Source organism: Eumetopias jubatus, unplaced genomic scaffold (assembly GCF_037043125.1).
Source record: "Eumetopias jubatus isolate StellerSeaLion01/CBP00866 unplaced genomic scaffold, mEumJub1_p1.0 scaffold_7, whole genome shotgun sequence".
Classification (NCBI taxonomy): Eukaryota; Metazoa; Chordata; class Mammalia; order Carnivora; family Otariidae; genus Eumetopias; species Eumetopias jubatus.
In genome coordinates this window covers 86,146,955-86,169,747 of record NW_028274813.1, presented here as the reverse complement: position 1 = coordinate 86,169,747, position 22,793 = coordinate 86,146,955, and the positions used below count along the sequence as shown (strand labels likewise).

The 22,793-nt window shown below is 37.4% G+C and overlaps 1 protein-coding gene across 2 annotated transcripts in view; it reads right to left on the bottom strand.

Annotated features, from left to right (window-relative positions):
• CTDSPL2 (CTD small phosphatase like 2) overlaps positions 1–16,290 on the bottom strand; it is an 80,637-nt gene extending 64,347 nt beyond the window's left edge. Inside the window, exon 1 of one of the 2 annotated variants that reach the window (XM_028126653.2) lies at positions 15,962–16,290. The gene's annotated coding sequence lies outside the window, so the exon portion shown is untranslated. The remainder of the gene's footprint in view (positions 1–15,961) is intronic. The other variant, XM_028126651.2, reaches the window with a different exon arrangement.
• Positions 16,291–22,793: the final 6,503 nt, after the last annotated feature.

The window sequence follows — 22,793 nt, the reverse complement described above, 5'->3', positions numbered from 1 at the left end:
GAGACTGTTAGGAGATAAATCTAATTGATATTTAGTTTTCTAATTCCAGGTCTGTCATCTACTGGGTCCTCAGGAACCTAGACACAGAATGGAAGAAGAAGACAGAGATACAGAGGAAGTTAAAATAAAATCCCTGGAATTCGGACTATGGTCAATAAACCTCCCCAAAAAACAACCATTCAGTTGGACAAAATAACAAAAACCACCATTTCAGTACTCTAGAAATCAACCAAAGGCATATAACAATCTGAGAATGCTTATAAAACTGCTCAACTTTGGGTAAGAACATTAGGAGTCTGTGTCAGTCTGGGGCTGCTCTACTCCTGTATCCTCCACCTGCAAGCTCAGATGGTTTGTCAGGCTGAGAGGACTGCCAAATTTGAGGTCACAGTCAAAAGAGACTCACATGATTTAAAGCAGTCGGGCAATGACCACACTCAGTGGTCATCAGGATAAGTGACAATTTTGGAATAAGTAATAATTTCTATGGCAGGCAAACTAGGAGGGCCAACAGCTCTAATAGCCTGAAGTTGCAGGGGTGTTGAGACATTCACATTCCTGGCTAAGGCAATACACATGCACAGCAGAGACTAAAGAGGGCCCCAGCTATCCACATACTGAATCTTGCATATCAGAATTTCTTTTTAATTTTTAAAATGTTTGCTAATTGAAAGTAAAAAATGACATTAAATTGTCATAATGACTGGTTAAGTTAAATGTTTTTATTATATTTATAGGCTACCTCTAGTTCCCATTTTGTTAAATACTTATGTATGCCCTTTCCTCATTTTTTCCTAAGGATCAAAATACTAGTGTTGAAAAAGACTTTATTTAGTTCAACTTCCCCAAACAAAGCAGTAATCTTTCAGGTAGTCTTCCTGTCTAAAGGTAACCTAGGCGCGCCTGGGTGGCTCAGTAGTTAAGCGTCTGCCTTCGGCTCAGGTCATGGTCCCAGGGTCCTGGGATCAAGCCCCACATTGGGCTCCCTGCTCTGCGGGAAGCCTGCTTCTCCCTCTCCCACTCCCCCTGTTTGTGTTCCCTCTCTCACTGTGTCTCTATCAAATAAATAAAATCTTAAAAAAAAATAAAGGTAACCTAGAATGTGCTCAAATGCTTAAGGAGACATGAAGTTCACTACTTCCTAATGCAAATATTTTAAAATGTTAAATGAGTTCTAACCAAAAAAACTTTTAAAGTGAACTGAATAAAACCTGTAATATACCATTAATTCCCTTATTTAATAAAGAAGAATTTCTAGGGGCACCCAGGTGGCTCAGTCAGTTATGCATCTGACTCTTGATCTCAGCTCAGATCTTGATTTCAGGGTCATGAGTTCAAGCCCCGCACTGGGCTCCACACTGGGCCCAAAGCCTACTTAAAAAACAAATAAATAAAATAAAGAAGAAATTTCTAAGAAGAATTTAACTCTAGCAACTTGGTTAAGCATAATTTTCCTTGTTTTAAACCCAAAGCTTGAAAATTTTTTTTCATTTTAATACTTAAAAACAAGTATTATTTAACTTTTTAGTTTGCCAACTATGGCTTAATTTAGAGGAAGATATTTGCATTATTTGCCCCAACTCCTCAAAATAGTGGAACTATATTTAACACTTCGAAAATACTTTGTATATCCCAGGATCTCAATAAATATTTGCTAATTTAATCTCTTGGCATTTCTTGCAAATTACTAAAATCCTAAAACAAAGGCTCAAATGTCCATGCTTACCTGAATACTGAAACATAATCCAAACAAGCACACTACCAAAGCACTGTATAATGTATTGTGTTGGTTTTCTATGAAGTTTCCTGCCCACTCCAGGAAACCAACCCTTAACTTACCCTTTTCAAAACTAAAGTACCTACATTTACCTGAACATGGAAAAAATTAAAGTGACATATTAACCAACAGCTATCCTTTATTAACTATTAACAGCTATCCTTTATTAACTACTAGGTGCAAGGTGCTGTCCTAAGTGCTTTCTAATATATTACTTCACTTAATCTTTCAACAACATAAAGTAGCATCCATTATTTCCATCTTATGACGGAGGAAAATGAGGTGGAAAAAATGGCAGAACTGTTTAGGTAACAATTTCCGGGTCATTTCAATAAAAATAACCGACAATGTAAAAATTGTATATTTAACACCAACAAGAAACTAATTAAAAAGGTACCAATAATTTTAATTTCCCATTAGCCTCTAAAGTTTGTTTTTTACCTCTGCTCTTTTCTAAATACACAGTCATTCACGAGTGATTTTCCTGCTGAACCCGGCTATACAAAGGCTTAAAATAGGGTTAACTTACAAACAGCTGTGTTTACAAATTGGCAGTTGGGAGCTCAAAATAAAACTTCTCATAGAAATAGTGTTACAAATGGGGATTACAGTTCCAGGGGAGCTCCTATGGCATATTTTTACCCATAATGTAACTGAATAGAAAAACCTAGGGGTGCCTGGGTGGCTCAGTTCGTTAAGCATCGGATTCTTAGTTTTGGCTCAAGTCATAATCTCAGGGTCCTGGGATCCGGCCCCAAATCAGGTTCCATGTTCAGGGGGGAGTCTACTTGAGATTCTCTCTCCCTCTCTGTCTCCTTCTCTACCCCCCCATCTACCCTTCCCCTGCTCTCTCTAAAATAAATAAATCTTGAAAAAAATATCTAGACTCTAAACCATGATACCAACACCGTGGAAAACTATATTCCATATTTCTACACCAAGCCTATTGATAGTAAAACTATCCATCTCTAGTGCTGGGAAAACTGAGTATCCAAATGCAAAAAAATGAAACTGGATCCTTACCTTACATTACATACAAAAATTAACTCAAAATGGATCAAAGACCTTAAGAGCTAAAACTATAAAACTCCTAAAAGAAAAGGGGGGACAACCGCATGACACTGAATCTGGCAATGATTTCTTGGATATGACACCAAAGCACAGGCAACAAAAGGAAAAAAAGATAAACTGGACTACATCAAAGTTAAAAACTTTTGTGCATCAAAGGACACTATCAACAGTGAAAAGGCAACCTATGGAAATGAGAGAAAATATATGCAAATCATATATAAGGGCTTAATATCCAGAATATTTTTGAAAAACTCCTACAACAACAACAACAACAAATCAAATAACCTGGTTCAAAAATGGGTAAAAGACTTGAACAGATATTTGTCTAAAGAAGATATACAAATAAGCACATCAAAAAATGCTCAACATCACTAATCATTAGGGAAATGCAAACCAAACCACAATGAGATACCTCTTCACACCCCCTAGGATGGCTATGATCAAAAAGACAGACAATAAGAGGTATCAAAAGGATGTGGAGACTGGAACCCTTGTGCATTGTTGATAAGAATGCAAAATGGTTCAGTCACTGTGGAAAATGGTTCAGTCACTATGGCAGTTCCTCAAAAAATTAGACATAGAATTACTGTATGATCTAGCAATTCTACTTCTAGGTATATACTCTATAAAGAATTGAAAGCAAACAGATGTTTGTATAGCCATATTCACAGCAGCATTATTAACAACAGCCAAAAGGTGGAAGCAAAAGTGTCTATCAACAGATAAGCGGAGGGGTGCTGAGGTGACTCAGTCAGTCAAGTATCTGCCTTCAGCTCGGGTCATGCTCCCAGGGTCTTGGGATCGAGTCCCGCATTCAGCTCCCTGCTCGGCGGGGACCCTGCTTCTCCCTCTCCCTCTCCCCCCCGCTTGTGCTCTCTCTCTCTCTCTCTCTGTCAAATAAATAAATAAAATCTTAAAAAAAAAAACAGGTAAGAGGATAAACAAAATTTGATATGAATATACAATGGGATATTATTTAGCCCTAAAGGGGAAGGAAATTCTGCAATATACTACAACATGGATGAAACTTGATAACATTATGCTAAGGAAAATAAATCAGTCACAAAAGGACAAATAATGTATGATTTCACTTACATGAGGTACCTACTCAAATTCAATAGAGATATAAAGTAGAATAGTGGTTGCCAGGGCCTGGAAGAAGGAAGGGAAAGAGGGCTATTATTTAATAGATATGGAGTTTCACATTAGGAAGAAGAAAAAGTTCAGAAGATGGATAGTGGTAATGGCTGCACAAGATGAATGTAGTTAGTACCACTGAACTGTACATTTAAAAAATGGTTTAAAAGGTGAATTTTATGTTCTGTATATTTTACCACAATTAAAAGGGGGGGGAACCTACAGATCTCCATCTAATCCCTTTTTCTGAGCCACTAATGATAACGTAAGGTAAAGGTTTCCAAGATGGTGAGAGATGGGGACTCTGGAATGGGAAAACAAAATCCCCTTTTTTTTTAAAATTTTTTAACAAACTACACTAAAAAGGGGAAGAACAGAAGTACAGAAAAGGAAAAAAAAAGTACAGAAAAGGGGACTAAGTCAAATCTGCCCTCATATTCTGTTTATATATTTACTACTTATAAGAACTGACAAAATAACCCATAGACCAAAAAATGCTGGATTGTCAACATTATACTTTGTATAAAGTACAGAAATATTTCATCTAAGTTTGGGATGAAAAATTTTAGTATTAACTGGTTTTTCTGGGTCTTTCATAACAGGAAATGGAATGGAAGGATAAGTAGGGTTGGGAGAAAGACGGGTTTGGGGGAATGATAACAAAAACTGTAAAGGAGGGGCTGACCATAAGGTAGTTTGGGGGTAACTGCAATGTTTAGGGAAGAGGAAAAAATTTGCTCTTCCCGCCACTATATTTCTTTCCGGCACCTCCACCTTCCACCCTTGCTGGCGTCACAGCGTACCATCATCAGGCAGTTCTTGTGGCACCGGACACCAAAATGTCAGGACCCAACAGGGACTAAACCATGGAAAAGGCAGAGGGAGTTTAACCCAAGCAACCTGAGCACAAAGAATTCATGGAATTACAAACTACAGCTCTAGAACGGACAGGAAACCTCCTCTAATTGTGGAGTTTTGCCTAAAGATCCATTTTTATACATTAACTGGGTTCTGCCTACACAATAGGAAGTTGGAGGGGAAAATGCTGCTACCAGCTTAACAACAATTAAAAAACTGTATAAACTACAAAATCAAACTTTTCTTGAACCCATCAGAGAGCTGAGGTCATAGGACAACCAAATAAATATTCAAGAAAAGACAAGGATGTAAGCGCTGGCTCACCTGCAGCAGAACAAGGGGAAAGACAGCAGTGCCAAAAAAGCAGGTAAAAAGAATTCACCTAAAATTGTTAATAAACGCCTTAAGGCAAAGTGGGCTGTCATACAGTGTAGTACTCCTGGGAGCCCTAGACACCATGGGACTCTATATTTGCAGTATTTTTGCCACAGATCTCCACCAGGTGCTCCCAATATGGGAACATGTGACTAGAAAGAATCTTCTGTAGTGCAGGGCTGAAGAGAAGAGCAGCTTCTACCAGGGAAAAAATATCAAAGCCCTAACCAGATCCTTCTCCCCTAAGGAAAGAAAATTTTAAAGCTGGGGGAGGGGCAGCAAGTCCAGTCATTTTCAGGGCATGAGTGAAGACATCATCAAAACGGCAGCAGAGTCAAAGAAATATCCCTCTATCACTATGGGAGGGGCAGGAAAACAGTCTTGGGCCCAGGATCTTAATACCACTGCCTTCAGCTACCTCCTACCACTGAGGCAAGGTTTGAAAACAAGACCTGAAAAGATGCAAGGCCTAATTTAGCAGAGGGGCAATCACTGACAGAGCCCCACCCCTGATGTCTAGATACACAGGGCCTACCCTATATTGAGACTGAACCAGGACAACAAAGATATTCCTGACTCCACCACCAGGTGAACAAGCACAGATTAACACAACTGTAACGTACCACTGGAAGAGAATCAGGAGCATCTACAGTCCACACAGAGGCACAAGGGCACAAGGAAAGCCAAACACTGAGAGTCAATCAGGAAAACTGAAATATTCTCATGCCTCAGTTTCTAGCTAAAGGACAAAGTAACACTAGAGAGGTATGAAATCAACGGTGCACTTAAAATATTCTTTGCAAAGAAAAAAAAAATTCTTTGCAACAACAAAACCAAAACTCAACTCATCCAGACCCCCTACACTAAAAATCCCAGTCTCTACTCAGTCTCTACTGTGCTATTCATATCTGGCATTTGATAAAATATTGCAAGACACACAAAAAAGAAATATACAATGCACTGTCAAAAGACAAAGCGTTCAACAGAACCAAAAACCAATGAGTACAAAAACAGAAAACTCAAAAAACCAAAAGTTGATTTTTAGAAAAGAACAGTAAATTGATAAACCTCTAGCAAGACTGAGGAAAAAAAAAAAGACACAAATTACAAATATCAGGAATGGAAAGGTGAAAATCAGTACACATCCCACAGACATTATAAGAATAATGGAATATTTCAAATAACTTTATGCCCATATATTCAACAATTTAGATGAAATGGTCAAATTCCTCAAAAAACATGAACCACCAAAGCTCACACAATAGGTAACCTGATCAGCCCCATATCTATTTTAAAAAATTGAAATTACAGGAAAAGTGTCCAACACAGGGGTGCAGATGACTTCACTGGAGAATCCTACCAAACATTTAAAACAAAAACAAAAAACACCAAATCGACACAAACTCTTTTAGAGAAAGGAAGGGAACACTTCCCAACTCATTTTATGAGGTCAGCATTACCCTGATAACAAAATTAAATGATACATATTAATTGGGCCAAGTACCATTCAGAAATTGCATAAACAACATCTGCAATAACCTAATATTATTACTTAAACTTAAAATATAAAGGGAAGAATTTTAAACATGCACATACTGCTTCATCTTGGTAATTCTATTTATGTTAGAATTTAACATATCCTCTAGGTTTTCTGGAGCTCCATTACTAGGTAAGCTCTTTTCTATTATCAGTAATATAGAATAAAACAAGATTGGGAAATGAATACACTAGGGAAATAAATGTACTACTAATGAATGAAAATGGTACAATTTAGGTAGATTACATCATAAAACAAACATAGCAATGGGAGCAATGACATGTTAAGCCTAAGAACTCATGACCCTGCAGGGGGGTAAGTACGTAATGTAAAACGTTTCCACTTTTTTCAACATTTAAACCAGATCTCATTACAGGAATAGAAAAAGCTGATGGCTCAGCAATCTAAAACTGGGCAATGAAGTTTGCTTTCTATTTACCTGCAGACAGCTAAAAGGTTTGGAAAAGTAGCGTGGGCTTAGTGGGTAGGGAGAAAGCCTCTTCCAAATGTTCACTATCAATTACAAAATTAATTCTGCTAGTTTCTCTATCCCCTCTAAATTTCAGACTCACATCCAACAGCCTTCTTCTCAACACTTCTCAACACACTCAACACGTGGCACCTAAATTCAACTTACCCAAAACTGAACTCACTTTCCCACCCACATTCCCATCCCACCCCCATACCCAAACCTGCTCTTCCTACTATGTATTTCCTACTGTATTCCTTTTTTTTTTTTAAGTTTATTTAAGCAATTTCTACACCCAACGTGGGGCTCAAACTCATGACTCCGAGATCAAAAGCCACATGTTCTACCAACTGAGTCAGCCAGGAGCCCCTCTTATATTCTTGATCACAAATAACGCTACCATCTACCTAATCAACCAAACCAGAAATCACCCTCAACATCCTACTCATTCCTCCTCTCTCTTGTCGCCTATAGTCGATCACCACATCCTGATGATTTTACCTCTAAAACATTTCTCAACTCATCCCCTTTAAATCCATCCTTCACACTCTACAAATCTGCCTGTTCCTTCTCATTAACTACCTGCAAAATAAAGACTAAACTCTGGCATTAGATATAAAACCCTACACAATCTATCACTCCAAGTTTTTTCACTATTTGCTGCCCCACTCTACGTGCTCCCATAGTAATAGTCACCATCCACACTGCTTCTGCTTTTCTCTACCTCAAACACTCTTTCAACTAAACTAAGTCTTATCTTCATCACTGAAAGCCCAAGTAACATGCACCCCGTAAGTTAAGTAACCACCTCCACATCCCTAAGCCTATGGTAAACCTATGATTATCTCTACTTAAGCTCTTAACAAATCCTACTGAAATAATTTAAATATTTTTAGCTCCACTAGACTGTAAGAGTCTTGAAGGCAAAAATCTTATCTGTAACTCCAGTAACCTGGCACAAAAGAAAACTCAATCTTTGTTGAACTGAACCATAATTTTTCTCATTTTCCTCAGAGACCAGAGAAAGGGAAAAAAACTATGTCACTAAAACATAAATAATCCTCACTGCAGCAATCAATTCCTGCTCACAAAAAAGAGACCTATAAATAAAACTAAAAATGTTCCTTCCTCATAAGATTTCCTTCCTCTTCACAAAATCCCTGATTCCAAGCAATATTTGAAGCAAACAATTACAGTTACAAATTATCTTATGTTAACAAAATTATAATAATGCTACAAGCATAAACTCAATAATTTGCTATTGAGGTCTTGAGTGCGCAAATTTCTATCAAAACAACAAAAGAGCACACTGCATATATAAAGGATTCCTAACAAATTATCTAGGACTAAACTGATGTGTATCCTTTAAACAAGTTTTTGCTGAATAAAGCAGAGAAGAGGGAAATAAAAGTAGATAATAAATATAAAGAAAACTGTAAAAAGATCAGAAATCAAACTTTAAAGTAAAGTCTGGGTTTTCCCATAAAATTTAGGTATATACAAATTATACTTAGCTGTATAAAGAATATATGCATGCAAGGTTATGGACTAGCCTCCTCAGGGAGATACTGAAGGGGTAACAGGGAGGTACCCGTCCCGAATCTATCATTAGTTAGCTGTGACACTGATCAGGCAATGATTAAATCATGCAATCACTCTAGCATTTCATTTCCTCAACAGCAGAAGTTGTTACTGGACATCAGATCTGTGCATTTCACTACATGTAAATTTTACCAAAAGAAAAAAGCTGCCAAAATGGGAAATGAGTCATTAATTAATCTGAACTGTTTTCTTCCTTCTATTACATACAACTCATCCCAAAGCACCCTAATTAAGACAAACATTTACTACATGTTAAAAAATCTTCAAAATGGTTCATCATTAATAAAACAAAGGCTTTACTGGACTAGATGACCCCTTTGGTCTCCTTTAGCTCTAGATTTCCATGGGTTTGTTAATTTATACTATTACAAATGGTATCACTACTAAATTTATATTAAAATTTATATTATGAAAGAAAAAGCTAAAAATCACTGCCTTCATTGATACCAAATAACATTTTCAAAAGTGTCAGCATCTGTTTTCACAGCATATTTCTAGCCTGACTAATATGAAATCAACAGCTTCAGGTATTGCGACTGTCCACTTTAATCTCCACTACTTCCCTAAGCTTTCATTAAATGACTTCAGAGAAGGAAGAGATTTCTCTGTCCCTCCCACTTATCACCTAATAAAAGTCAAAAGTCAACTAGAGCAGGAGTATGTACAGGGGTATTATATAAGCATCAACTCCAATACAAGGAGAGTTTTCATCAAATCCTTCCCCAAAAAAGTGTGTGATAAAGATAGGTGGTCTTTTTGGGTTATTACTATTTTTGATATATGATTTTGTCTTTTTTTATTAGCTAACCTTATAGGATTCTTCAGAAACTACTAAATATAATAAACTTATAGTCAAAAGCATTTGTCAAAATATAGAGAATATACAAAAAATAAAAGAGCTGCTGGGTTAGGTTGATTAAATAATGAGGTTTTTTTCCTCTCAAAGTTTGCTTTGATGAACAAGAACAACAAAGAATGCTTTTTCTAAATCCATGATCAATTATTTTTCTCTGGAGAAACAAAATATGTGGATTGTTAAATTAGTGATGACTAAAACACTCTATGAGAATAGAGGGCATTATTCAGTTTGTTAATCACTGAAAATACTAAGGCACAGTCTTTCAGATATATGCTTTAAAATACTACTAGCAGTACCCCAACTTAAAACCTTGTATGTCCTCAGTAGAAATACCCTTAGGACAAAATCAATATATGTTATGGATAGCATGATGTAGTATGTCCTGCTGAGGACATTTTTTATTTCTTTAACCTAATCTTTAATAGAACAGTAATTTGGAGGGGCGCCTGGGTGGCTCAGTAGTTAAGCGTCTGCTTTTGGCTCAGGTCATGATCCCAGGGTCCTGGGATCGAGCCCTGCATCGGGCTCCCCGTTCAGTGGGAAGCCTGCTTCTCCCTCTCCCATTCCCCCTGCTTGTGTTCCCTCTGCTGTCTCTCTGTCAAATAAATAAGTAAAATCTTTTAAAAAAAAAGAACAGTAATTTGGAGACTGTTTTAATTTTAACTACCTCCAATAAATATAGTTTAAACATCTTGTAAAAAGGGCATTCAACTACATGGTATGAAAGAAATTCCTATCAATAACACTTTATAACACAATGTGTTAGCAAAAATGTAATTTCTGAATTCTTAAGAATTGAGTACCATAACATTCATGAGAAACTTTTATTTTTCCTCAAAAAGCACAGAGGAACTTTGTCACTCCAATCTATCATTTTTCATATTACTATCCTTTCTAGGACATATATATATTCTAACATTTTTGTTTTTTAATTTGCTGGGTCACCTGTATATATACGTATTACAACGTACTTATTAAATACATTAACAACGAAAATTTGAAAATAAAAAAAGTGAATTTAATTTTAGCAGAATTTTCCTAACAGTGCTGTTTATTTAAGTAGTTCTCACCAAAACTGAGCAAGAGAAGAAATATAGCTACTTATTTATACTCTCTGATTAAAACTTCTATTTAAAGAAAATTAATTTTATATTAAACCTACTCTCAGGCTAGTAGAAATCTGAAACCTGCAGAAAACATTAATTTATAAAGAACCAATGAGATGTTGACAAAAAAGAAAAAGTTATTAACTAAAAATCTTTAAAATTATGTAGTAAAACACCAAGGCCTTTGCCCAAAATACATTTACAGTATCTGAAATAATCCCTACTATTCTTATACTACCTACTACATAAAAACTGGTCATTCTGATGGAGAGAAACTAAAGACAAGATCTATGAAGGGTGAACTTTTTTTTTTTTTAAGTAAACTCTACCCCCGACATGGAACTTGAACTCACAACCCCAAGATCAAGAGTCACATGTTCTATGGGCTGAGGTAGCCAGGCACCCAGAGTGAATTTCTATTTAAATCACTAGTAGGGGCACCTGGCTGGCAGTCAGTAGAGCATGCAACTCTTGATCTTGGGGTCATGAGTTCGAGTCCCACATTAGGGGCACAGATTACTTAAAAATAAAATCTTTAAAAATAAATAAATAAACTAGTCAAAGACAAGGTATAATCATAATTCTTTAACAGAAGTATCTTTTGTTTGCTATGACTAAAAAATAAAAATAAAAAGGTACACTCCCAATAAGGAAAAAGTGCACAATTGTTTGAAATGTGATTGTGAATATTTTTCAAATAATTTTTATCAGTATCTCAGAAAATTAAAGGATTGTCTAATTATCTTATTTAACAAAATATACTAAAGCAGGTACTTGTAAGGTCAGTGAGATGTTAATCATTTTCAATGCAACAGGATAATCATACATATTTGGGGAATACCAGGAAAAAAACAATTACTACTATAACAAATAACCATAGTTTTTTCTCAACTAAAAAGATACTTATGTGTTCTGGATATTTTTAACAAGTCATATACTCAGGGCGCCTGGGTGGCTCAGTCGGTTAAGCATCTGCCTTCGGCTCAGGTCATGACCCCAGGGTCCTGGGACTGAGCCGCCATCTGCTTCTCCCTCTGCCCTTCCCCACACCCCACTCATGCGTGTGCTCTCTCTCTCAAATAAGTAAATAAAATCTTTAAAAAAAATAATAGACTCTTTTTTCAATAAGGCATAAAAATTCCTACTCAAAGATTACTTAAACTGGTCAACATGAGAAACTTAAAATATCAGATTATGCTGCTAAGAGGGTCTTAATCTTCCCCTCCTTACTTACTTTTAGCACCATCTCTGCTTTTATTATTTCCCAAAGATTTCCTTTTTTTTTTTTTAAGATTTTATTTATTTATCTGAGAGAGAGGGAGCCCGAAGAGAGGGAGGCGCAGAGGGAGAAACAGACTCCATGCTGAGCAGAGTCCTGGGATCATGACCTGAGCCCAAGGCAGACGCTTAACCAACTGAGTCACCCAGACACCCCCCAAAGAATTTCTTGATATGGAAGTACTTAGTCCAGAGGAAAAAAACATTCTTCCTAAACTATATAAGCAACTATTACTAAATATTAATCTCAATTATTTCTTAAGTATTCAAGTGCCTTCTAATAGCACAGCTTTATGTTTGTTTAAAGTAGTAAACACATTTCCTTGTACTAAAATTATTATAGCTATTATGAAAACCTGATTGCTAGAACCTCAAGTCAAAGTACTGCTGATGATTCATGTTTAATCTCGACATACTTCCTTTCCTACAATCTCTCTAAATTAATACAAGAGAGTTTATGAATACCATAAAACAGGGGATCCAAAATATACTCAACTGGCCTATTGTGACCTTATAATAAAGTTAAAGGACTCTTTACATAAAAATTTTACAACACTTTTTTTTCAGTGGCATATCAGTGTTTTTCCCTCCACTCTTCTAAAAATACCATACTAACTGGGGGACCTGCAGATGAGGGAAACAAACAAAAGGGCTGGCCAAACCTATAAGCCGTATTTGTCCTCACAGTTCTACCATTCTTCTTTAGACCACACTTAGTCTCACCCCTTATTACTGTCAGATTCACAAGATTCTTAAAGGACTCCAAGAAACCCAAGCTTCTCACTACAACTCAACCCCTACCATGCCTTTCTCTGCTAGTCAGTGTTCCTATATGCCACACCTCTCCTGATCAATAAGTACATAAAAGCTTACTTCTACATTCCACTGCCCCTGAACCCTCACCTGTTTGTGGATCAGCAAGTTTATCTGATAAACTAATATGGGATAATATTGCCAATAAAAGATAATAGTTTAAAGTTTCTCTTCCAGAAAAATTTGTGATTTTAAACAGATCATTTTAAAAAGAATCCCATAACACACAGGAGACACACAAAGTTTGGCACTGGCAATTCTCAAATTATACTACACAGTCAACCACCTAATCTACCTAACTGTAATGCAGATCCAGTTACAACTTAATACAGTTTAAACTAAAAATTAATGTAGTCATATACAACCAGTACTGAATATATGTCTGGCTTAGATATATGCCTCATGGCAAATGTCAAGTGAAAACTAAAACTACAACTGTATGGTTTTATTATAAGTCCTATATCTGTTAAATATTCTCATTTTCATAGTAGAGCAAATGACCCTCTGTAGTTAATCCAGTTAAAATAGGTAATTTTTTTTTAATTTAAAAAAATTTTTTAAGTATCTCTATACACCTCTAACGTGGGGCTTGAACTCCCAAGCCCAAGATCAAGAGTCACATGCTCTACCAACTGGGTCAAGGAGGAGCCCCTAAAATGGTCAGGTTACTTTTTAACCTATCCAAAATAATTACCTTAGCACACCATATATGAGGCCTTCTCAGAACATTTGATATTTATGACTTATAGTGTCTTTTCTACTTTATGCTTTTCACAACAACTTGGTAAATTACAAATATAATTAGACTGTTTACTTCAAATTCTAACAAACCACTTGACTGCATTAATCCAAAGTACAGTCTCCTCTGACTGAGATGATTTAATACCATTTCATTCAATCTGCAATTAATTCTATAGTTACAAGTCTAGAGCCTAGTACATCTTTCTGAACAACAGGTCCAAGTTATTTTTTAAAAACCAGAACTGTATGGATTTTGTTCTATAATAATCTTGTGAAGAAACCTCTAGACCAGAAATCTCAAACATGAGAATAGCTAGATAAATTTGGGACAAAAAACTTTCCCAATACCTAATTTCTTAACAGTGGAAAAAGAATGCTCAAATGAAATGCCCGAGACATTATGTAGAATATTATAAAACATACCAATCCTATTCAGTTTTTCTATACAATTCTATTTGGAATTTCTATACAGCTACAAGTCCACAGAGATTAAGGACTATACCACTTAGAGCTCTTACAACCTTTCAACCCATACTGAGAAGAGTATGAAAAGAGCACAGGTACTGAATGAATGCAGAATTAAAACAATTCGGGAGAATTCTTGAAGACAAAATCTACATACAATGCTTACTCAGCTATCTGTAAACCAAATTTTATTAAAAACAATGCTTTATAAACTACCCAAAAAGGTCATTAAAACAGAGATAAAATCTACACGAGTCCAATAATTTATTTTACATTCTTTTAAGTCACATATTTGGCCCTGTTCTTTAAACAAATAGGCTCAGCAAATATCCAATATGCCCTCATCTCCACTTCCCACCCCCTATTCTTTTGGTCCTAAAAGACAAGTATGAGGTTCAATTCAATCCTAAAAGACCGCTTCACCTAAGAGCTACTTTTGCCTTGACTTTCTTTATGACCTTGGGGGGAATCTACCAAATGACAACTATAATGAAGTTGGTGTGTTCTTGTTTATCACTGAAATTTAATCCTAATAACCTAACATTAGTGAAGTCTTCTAAATTGAACCTAGAGAACTGAAAACCTTTGAGTTATAAACATTGACTGATGTGTAAAATGAACCATATTTTAAAAATTTAATTTGACTAGTTAAGGGGGAAAAAAACCCCACCAAGGCCCCAAATCCAGTGAGATGGAGAAACAAATTCTGAAAAACATCAACAGTCTCCTCATTACTTCTCTTTAGGACAACTGGTCTGCAATGTTAAAAAAAAGGGGGGGGTAATAAAACTAGCTTTAACTAGCGGTTTCCTTGTTTTTATAAGGATTACAGTTGGACAACAAACGAAAATTTAAAACTTGGCAAAGAATGGGGAAACTATATACAAAAATCTACAGTCTGAAATTTACTAAGATACAGCTATCATTTAAGTCACTAATATGTATACCCATATTGGGCAGTAATCATAGTACCACTTTATTAGCACTAGAAAGATAAATCCTTGCCTTGGAGGAACATTTACTAAGTACATTTCATTTCAGGATCTTAGGGCAGTTTACGAGCAGTATCTCTTTAGGCTTCCCTAAGGTACTCTAAAGTGCTTAACATCATTCACACATCCAGCCACCACTAGGGTGAGAAGTAAATAAACACGATTTACTTATGCAATTATTTACCACAGAATTCTAGTCAAGAATGAAAAAGTAAACATCCATATAGTCATTTAACACCCAAAGAAAGCGTCGAATATTACGGCCGATAAGATTCACCCTTAATTGACCACTACAGAAACCACAGGCCTTCCACATGGGCTGTCCTTTACTACAACTCTTGATTCGAAAAAGTAACAATGTCAACTCAACATTTTAAGAGTATAGAAGATAAACAGAACTTGATGAAATCTCTAATTCCAGATCCTCAAAAGATGTTTATAAAAACTGAGAAAGAGCAACGCCCCCCTAAAAGCACCATACTAGAAAGAATGAAATATCGAAAACATTAGGTGGGCCAGGGTTAGAAAAGCTGATCTAACCCAATTACCCGGAGGGACCACAGGGTTTGGGACTAGGAACGTTAAGATCGGGGTGGGGGTGGGTAGCAAAGTGAAATCTAACCCCAGAAATCACAACACAGGCCGCAGCCTGGGAGCTGAAGCTGGCGGGAAGTGAGCTCCCTTTCTGTTCCCAGGGGAAAGTCCAGAGAAGAGCGGCTCCACACGGCGCACTTACAAGGCGCCAATAGTGCATGCCTACCAAGGCACCGGAGCCGCTGGAGAACCGGGTTAAGAAGGGGAGGAGACCCCGGCAGACGGCCCTGGAAGAGGAGGAGGACTAAGGTTGGAAGCAGCGGCAGTGTCTGGACGAGGGGGATTACCTAACTGTGACGACAGAAAAGTGTCCTCAGGCTCCGGCGATGGTCCCGACTGCGCAATGTGTGGTGTCTTTCCCGCTTAGCCCGCAGCAGCAACAGAACCAGCTCCTTCAGCCAGTCGCCATTTCCCGCCTACCGACCTGCTGCACCGCACGGACAGAGACCCGGATGGAAAGCGGCCTCTCCGCGCAGGCGCCTTGACTTCCTCCTCCCCCTCCCGCCACAATTCCGCGAGGTGGGAGGGAAGGAATGCGGGAGGCCTCACTGGCAAAACAAAACAAAACAAAACACACACAAAAAAACAAAAAACAAACAACTTTTGCTTCCGTAAAGAGCGCTTGAATTCCTGCCGCCAGAACCAGCTCACAAGCCAGATCCCTGGCAAAAATTGAACGCAGGCCCTTAGGACCGATTGGAGGAACAAGGACAAAACCTATCAGGATACGCCAGGGCCTGGGGGATATTTGTACTTGAGGGGCCTCCGTAGCTGGCTGTGTAGAGATTGCAGGGGGAGTAGGGAGTAAAGCGTTGGGAGTGAAGAGGCGGGGACCCGAAAGACGGTTTTTCCTCCCGCTGCTAACGGAACTGCTTAGGCAGAGCTGGAGGGGGAGCGCGCCCTCGCCCCGGAGGCGGGGCTTAGGAACGCGTCGCTTACCCTGGCGGCTAGGGTTTAGTAACCCCGGCGCGCCAGGTGGGTGGAGCCAAGTGGGACAGGGTGGGACTAACGCCTTGGCGCGCTGGAGGAGGTAGTGTGTAGAGAACGCTGCCGGAGGCCGTGATGAGATGAATCCTTCTATCTTTCCAGGGATCCGGGTGGCCCTTAAAGGTCCTCTTTCCAGCTCCCTGCCTAAAGAGCATTGCAGTTGCTTGTGGATCTGTCATACAAACTCACGCCACTCGACTCCAAACGATGTCGGCGGTCTTTCGGCCGAGAAGTCAGATCATTCAGGCAAATGAGTTCCTACCTGCATGCCTGGGTCTAAAGACCGTCAGCCTTCCGGGGTGAAAATGTATCAATCCAAGCGTCCAGCCCTAGTGGAATATCAGAAAACCAAGCGTAGTGGTTGGAAGACCATCATCTATTTACTAAAACTCCGGGCCATTCACATTATTCAATCAAGAAATATTTATTGAAAAAACACAGTGTGTGAGGATCATACTAGATGCGAGGGATACAGCAAGGCAGACACGGACCCTGCCTTCCCAGAGTTCACAGTCTATTGAAGAAGACAGACAAGTAAACAATTTAAATACAATGTGCTAAAATGACCACAAGAAATTCTTGACAGGCGTACAACTGGGGGTCTGGGAAGGCTTTCATGAGATGACATGAGGAGTTGATGTTACAAAGGAAGGGTGTCTAGGTAAAGGAAACAGATGGAAAAATCCAAAAATGAGATTGCATTGAGCAGTTAGGGAAATAGTTCTGTGCACCAGGGATACAGGAGTTGAGGGGAAGATAGTGGAGAGAGATGAGACTGAGGTAAGCAGAGAACCCTTGTGAATCTGGTTGTTTGTCTCAAAGTGTGGAGCGGGTGGGTTGTCTCCTGAAAGCCTTACGTACTGCAGATCCTGTCAGAGCTCAGAGTTCATTTGCACCCGGTATCTTCCTAATACAAAATGCTCTGGATGAGACATTGATTGACAGCCCGTGGTGTAACAGTGTGCAGAACTGGTATTAGTCCACAAAATAATAGATTCCTGAAAAACTAATTGGAAGTCAACAGTTACTGATTATCCAGTCTGTAACATGGAAAGCAATAGAATACAGACTTAAAAATTACAATTGATTACCAAAATAATTTTTACATCAGGTAAAAATTGGAAATATTTCTGGAAAAAAATGTTCCCAGTAGTAACTTCCCAGTGTTCTCTTCTGAAACTTAAATATGCCATTTACAAAATGCTTTTATATGCAATTTGATTTTCCCAACAACCCTTCAACTCTTCAGCTGAAGACACTGAAATTTTTTGAAGATGGGGAGAGGGGAAGAAAAAAGGAAAAACAGATGCTTACCCAAAGACAATCAATCCTCTAGTAAGAAATACAATCAGGACTCAAGCTCTCCTTCTGTTCATTACACTACATCCTACTGTCTCCTGTGGCAATGTTGTTATTGTTAGATGTTAAGTTTAGAAAGGCTGCTGGTAGCAAGTCTAAATGCCTTTGCAATTTTTTAAACATTTTAACACCATTTTTTCACAGGATAACTGTATTATGTTCTGATTTTCACCTTCATTTACATCTAATAGTCTCCACTAGACACTTTTCGGCAATATCTAAGTGGATTGTTGTGAAGATCAAATGAGATTATTTATGGAAAACACTTAACAAGGTGTTTTCCTTGCTCCTTAAATGATGGTTGTTAATGTCATTCAGCTTCAGTAAAAATCCTGTCCAAGATTTTAGAATAAAGGTTTAAAAATATGAACTTTAAAAAAATCTGAAGTATATTAAGATACAAAGCAGTAGCCATAGGAAAAAAAATTAATGGAAAAACCTAGTGACATGCATGCTTTCTAAACTATACATAACTATTGCTATATGAAAACATTAATGAAATAGGATGTTCACTAAGCAATGTGATAGAAATATCTTGGATATTCAACAGAATCCTTCAAAAAGTCCCTTATTTCACAGTATATGGACTATATTTACCATTTATCTGATATATAAGGCACTTCACAATCCACTCCTATATTAATTCTCTGTGCGATATACTTTATCACTCTTACTACAACTCATTAAGGAAGTAATAATATTGAAATATCAGAACTGCCATTTTGCTCTAAATTGCAATGACTTGATGGCAATGATCAAGTGAAACATAACATGGTCAAAACTAAACTCTTAATTTTCTCTCAAACCTATTTCTCTCTTAGTATTTTCCACCTTATAGGATAGTTTCTTTTTCATATTTCATCCTGTCCATTGTAAGTGCAATAAACTAAACCTTGAAAATATATCTTGAATCCAAACACTTATCATCCCGGCTATCTCCCTAGTTCAAGGACCGTCATCTCTGACCTGGAATACTTTAAGTCTTCCTGCTCCATTCTTGAACCTCCTTCAGTCTTTCTAACACACAGCCAAAGTGATCATTTTAAACCTCTTTATAAATTTTCGATCTCCCTTAAAATCTAAAATCTTTACTATGACATGCAAGGACCTTCATTAGGTCACTCTTGGCTACCTTACTATATTCCCTACCTCTTGCTCTTTGTATTCCCATCACTGTCCAACTAACTGTTCTTTGAAAAAGTATATTCCTGTATCAAGGACTTTGTATTTATTGTTTCTCTACTTCTACTTCTCTTCCCCTAGACCTGTGCTATTCAACAGCCACTAGCTACAAGCCATGTGTGGGTACTGAGCACTTGAAATGTGGCAGTGTGACTATGGAAATAAATTTTTAATTTTACTTCATTTTAATTAGCTTAAATTTAAAATTAATACCTGCACGCTTAATAGAGCTTCCATTTGGGGTAATGAAACAGTTCTAGAATTAGTTAATGTTAATGGTTGCACAACATTGTTGATGTACTTAATTGTTGATGTACTTAATGCCACTGAATTGTATATTTTACATGTAAATGTACAATGGTAACTTTTACATTATACGTATTTTACTACAATAAGAAAATTGCTCATTGGTATTTCCCCAAAGAAGTTGAACTTATGTCCACACGAAAATCTATACATGAATGTCTATATCAACTTTATTCATAACTGTGAAAACTTGGAGCACCCTTGATGTCCTTCAATAGGTGAATGGGTGAACTGTGATATATCCATACAATGGAATATTAATCAGCTAAAAAGAAATGAGCTATCAAGTCATGAAAAGACATAGGGAAATCTTAAATGCATATTAGTCAGTGAAAAAAGCCAATCTGAAAAGGCTATATACTGTATGTTACAATCATATGATATTCTGAAAAAAATAAAACTATGGAGATAGTAAAAAGGTTAGTGGATGCCAGGGTAAGGGGTAAGGAAGGAGGAGTAAGTGGAACACATGGGATTTTTTGGACAGTTAAACTATTCTGCATGCTATAATGGTAGATACATGTCATTATACATTTGTCCAAACCCACACAGAGTTTACAGTAAAAAATGTGAATCTTAATGTAAACTGACTTCGGTTGATAATGTGTGTACAGTGTTGGTTTATCAATTGTAACAAATAATTTTACACCACTGTGGGAAGCTGTGTGTGTGTGTGTGTGTGTGTGTGTGTGTGTGTGCAGAAATGGGGTATGTGGAGAATCTCTATTTTCTACATAATTTAGCTGTGAACTTGAAACTGCCCTAAAAAGTAAAGTCTACTGAAAAAAAATTAATACTTGGTTCAGTTATTGGAAAATTTTTAAGTATGCTTGGAACATGAGTAGGTGAACATACTTACTCAAATATAAATTTTATGAATGCTAAATGCCAATCAAATATTTCCAATGATAATTCTGTGTCCAAATTGAGATGCACTGTAAATGTAACATATACACTAGATTTCAGAATTAGTACAGAAGAAAATATAAAATATCTCATTATTAGTATTCTATATTGATTACCTATTAAAATGGTAATATTTTGAATATATTGGTTAAATATCAAAATTTCACTGGTTTTTTAAAAGGTGGTTACTAGAAAATTTAAAATTAAATAGGTAGCTTGTATTGTATTTCTTTTGGATAGTGTTGCACAAGATATTCACATGGCTTGTTCTCTTACCACCTCTTCAGAAAGGCCCTCCCTGATGATCCTATCTAAAATAGCACTCCTCTAGGGGCACTTAGGTGGCTCAGTCGGTTAAGTATCCAACTCTTGATTTTAGTTCAGGTCATGATCTCAGGGTTGTGGGATCAAGCCCCACATCAGTCTCTGCACTCAGCACAGAGTCTGCTGGAGATTATCTCCCTCTGCCCCCTCCCCCCCACCGCTTGTGCTCTCTCTCCCTCTCTCTAAAATAAATGAAATCTTTTAAAATAGCACTCCTCCATCACTATTCCTTTATTCTGATTTATTTTTCTTATAGCATTTATCAATATGAGTATATAATGATCTCTCCCTCTGGCCTGTAAGTTCCATGAAGGCAGAGACTTTGTCACTGTTGTATCCCTAATACTCAAAACAATTCTCCATACATATTAGGTACTCAATAACTAATTGAAAGAATGATGATTGTTCTTTCATGATGGAATCTTTAGGCTTATGTGTTAGGGGGTGGGGTGGACAACATCTTGAGCACTCATCAATTATTGAATGAACCTCAAATCCACATTTCTGGGTCTTTCAACATTTCAACACTCTATTTTCAAATACCTATAATACAATTACATTTGTATGTCTTCAAATTCATTCTACTACCATTGCAATTTGCAATTAAACCCATCCAAAGAATTTTTCATTTCAATTGTTATATTTTGCAGTTCTAGAATTTCCATTAGGTTTTTTTATAATTTTCATTTCTGTGCTGAAATCCTCTATCTGTCCACTCATTTAAAACATTTTCATTTAATCTTTAAACATAACTTTTAATACCTGCATTAACAAATAACAATAGCCATCTAATTTTTTTAACTATGGATCACATTTCAAGTTTTTGTCTAGTAATTTTTTATTGAATATTGGACATTGTATATATGTCATAGAGGTTCTGGATTCTGTTATCTTCTGAAAAGTGAAGATTCTTGTTTTAGCAGATTCTTCAGTTACTGAGTGGTTACCTTAAAACTATTATAGGCTTGGGTTTATACTTTGTTATTAGTTCCTATCTATGAGAAGCCCAAGGAATTTCATTAAGTTCTAACTTGGCAGGACTCAACCTCCATACTCTATCTCCCCTTAAATCTTGTCAGAGCTTGTTAGGGCAGGCCTAGGGAGGTCTTACCCTAGAGCATGGTCTTTATTCCCAAGGTACAACCTTTCTAATGTTTCAGCGGGATGCCACAACTGTTAGAGATCTCTACCTTGGCAGGCCCAGAAACTTGGTGCCCCTGACCACTGCTTTTAGGCCAACACTTCTTGACCTCTGGTATCTACATTCCATTCTCAACTCTGTAGCAACTGCCTTCTGGTAAGCCTCAGGTGGTCTTGCTCTGATTACGTACAGCCCAGCCCTCAGCCATGGACTTGTGGGCATCCCCAAGGATTTCTCAGGTTACCTCTCTGTATAGCTCCCTCTCCATGCCCACCCCATTGATTCCACTTCAGCTGCTCTCCATTATGATCTCTGTCTTCTCAGCTCAGCCTCTTTACACCACAAGAATCTGGGTGATTGTGGGGCTCAATTGCTTAAGTTTCCCTTATTTCAGAAGTTTCAGGTTTGTGCTACCCCAAAACAGTTGCTTCATATATATTGTCCAGTTGCTACTAATTCAGGAGGGCTAGTCAAATTACTCAGTCATAGCCAGAAACAAAAGTCTCTCTTCCCTCAGATTTTTTGGAGTGAAATTAAGGAAAGAGGAGCAGCTGCTCTCAGGTGACCTGCTGGAAGCCATGGTTAGGAGGTTTGAGGGAAAAGCTGGTCTAAGTGAAAGAAAGTAGCAAGTAGAGAGAAGCAGAAAGGGGAGTTGGTGAAACGAAGGGAACAGCATTTAATTGTGTCAACTGTCCACAGGTCCAGGAGATTCCTGTCCTTAATGCAGTTTGCTAACGTGGACCATTAAACTTCCCCCTTTCTCTGGGATAGTTGTTTGCATTTTCATTTGGAGCACTTAGTGAGGAGATGCTTAAAAGAAATTGGGTATAACCCAATTAGAAGTGAATGTTGATGTGAAGACTCAATAACCTAGATGTTGGAAATATGTTAATGTCACATGGTTTGATTATCTT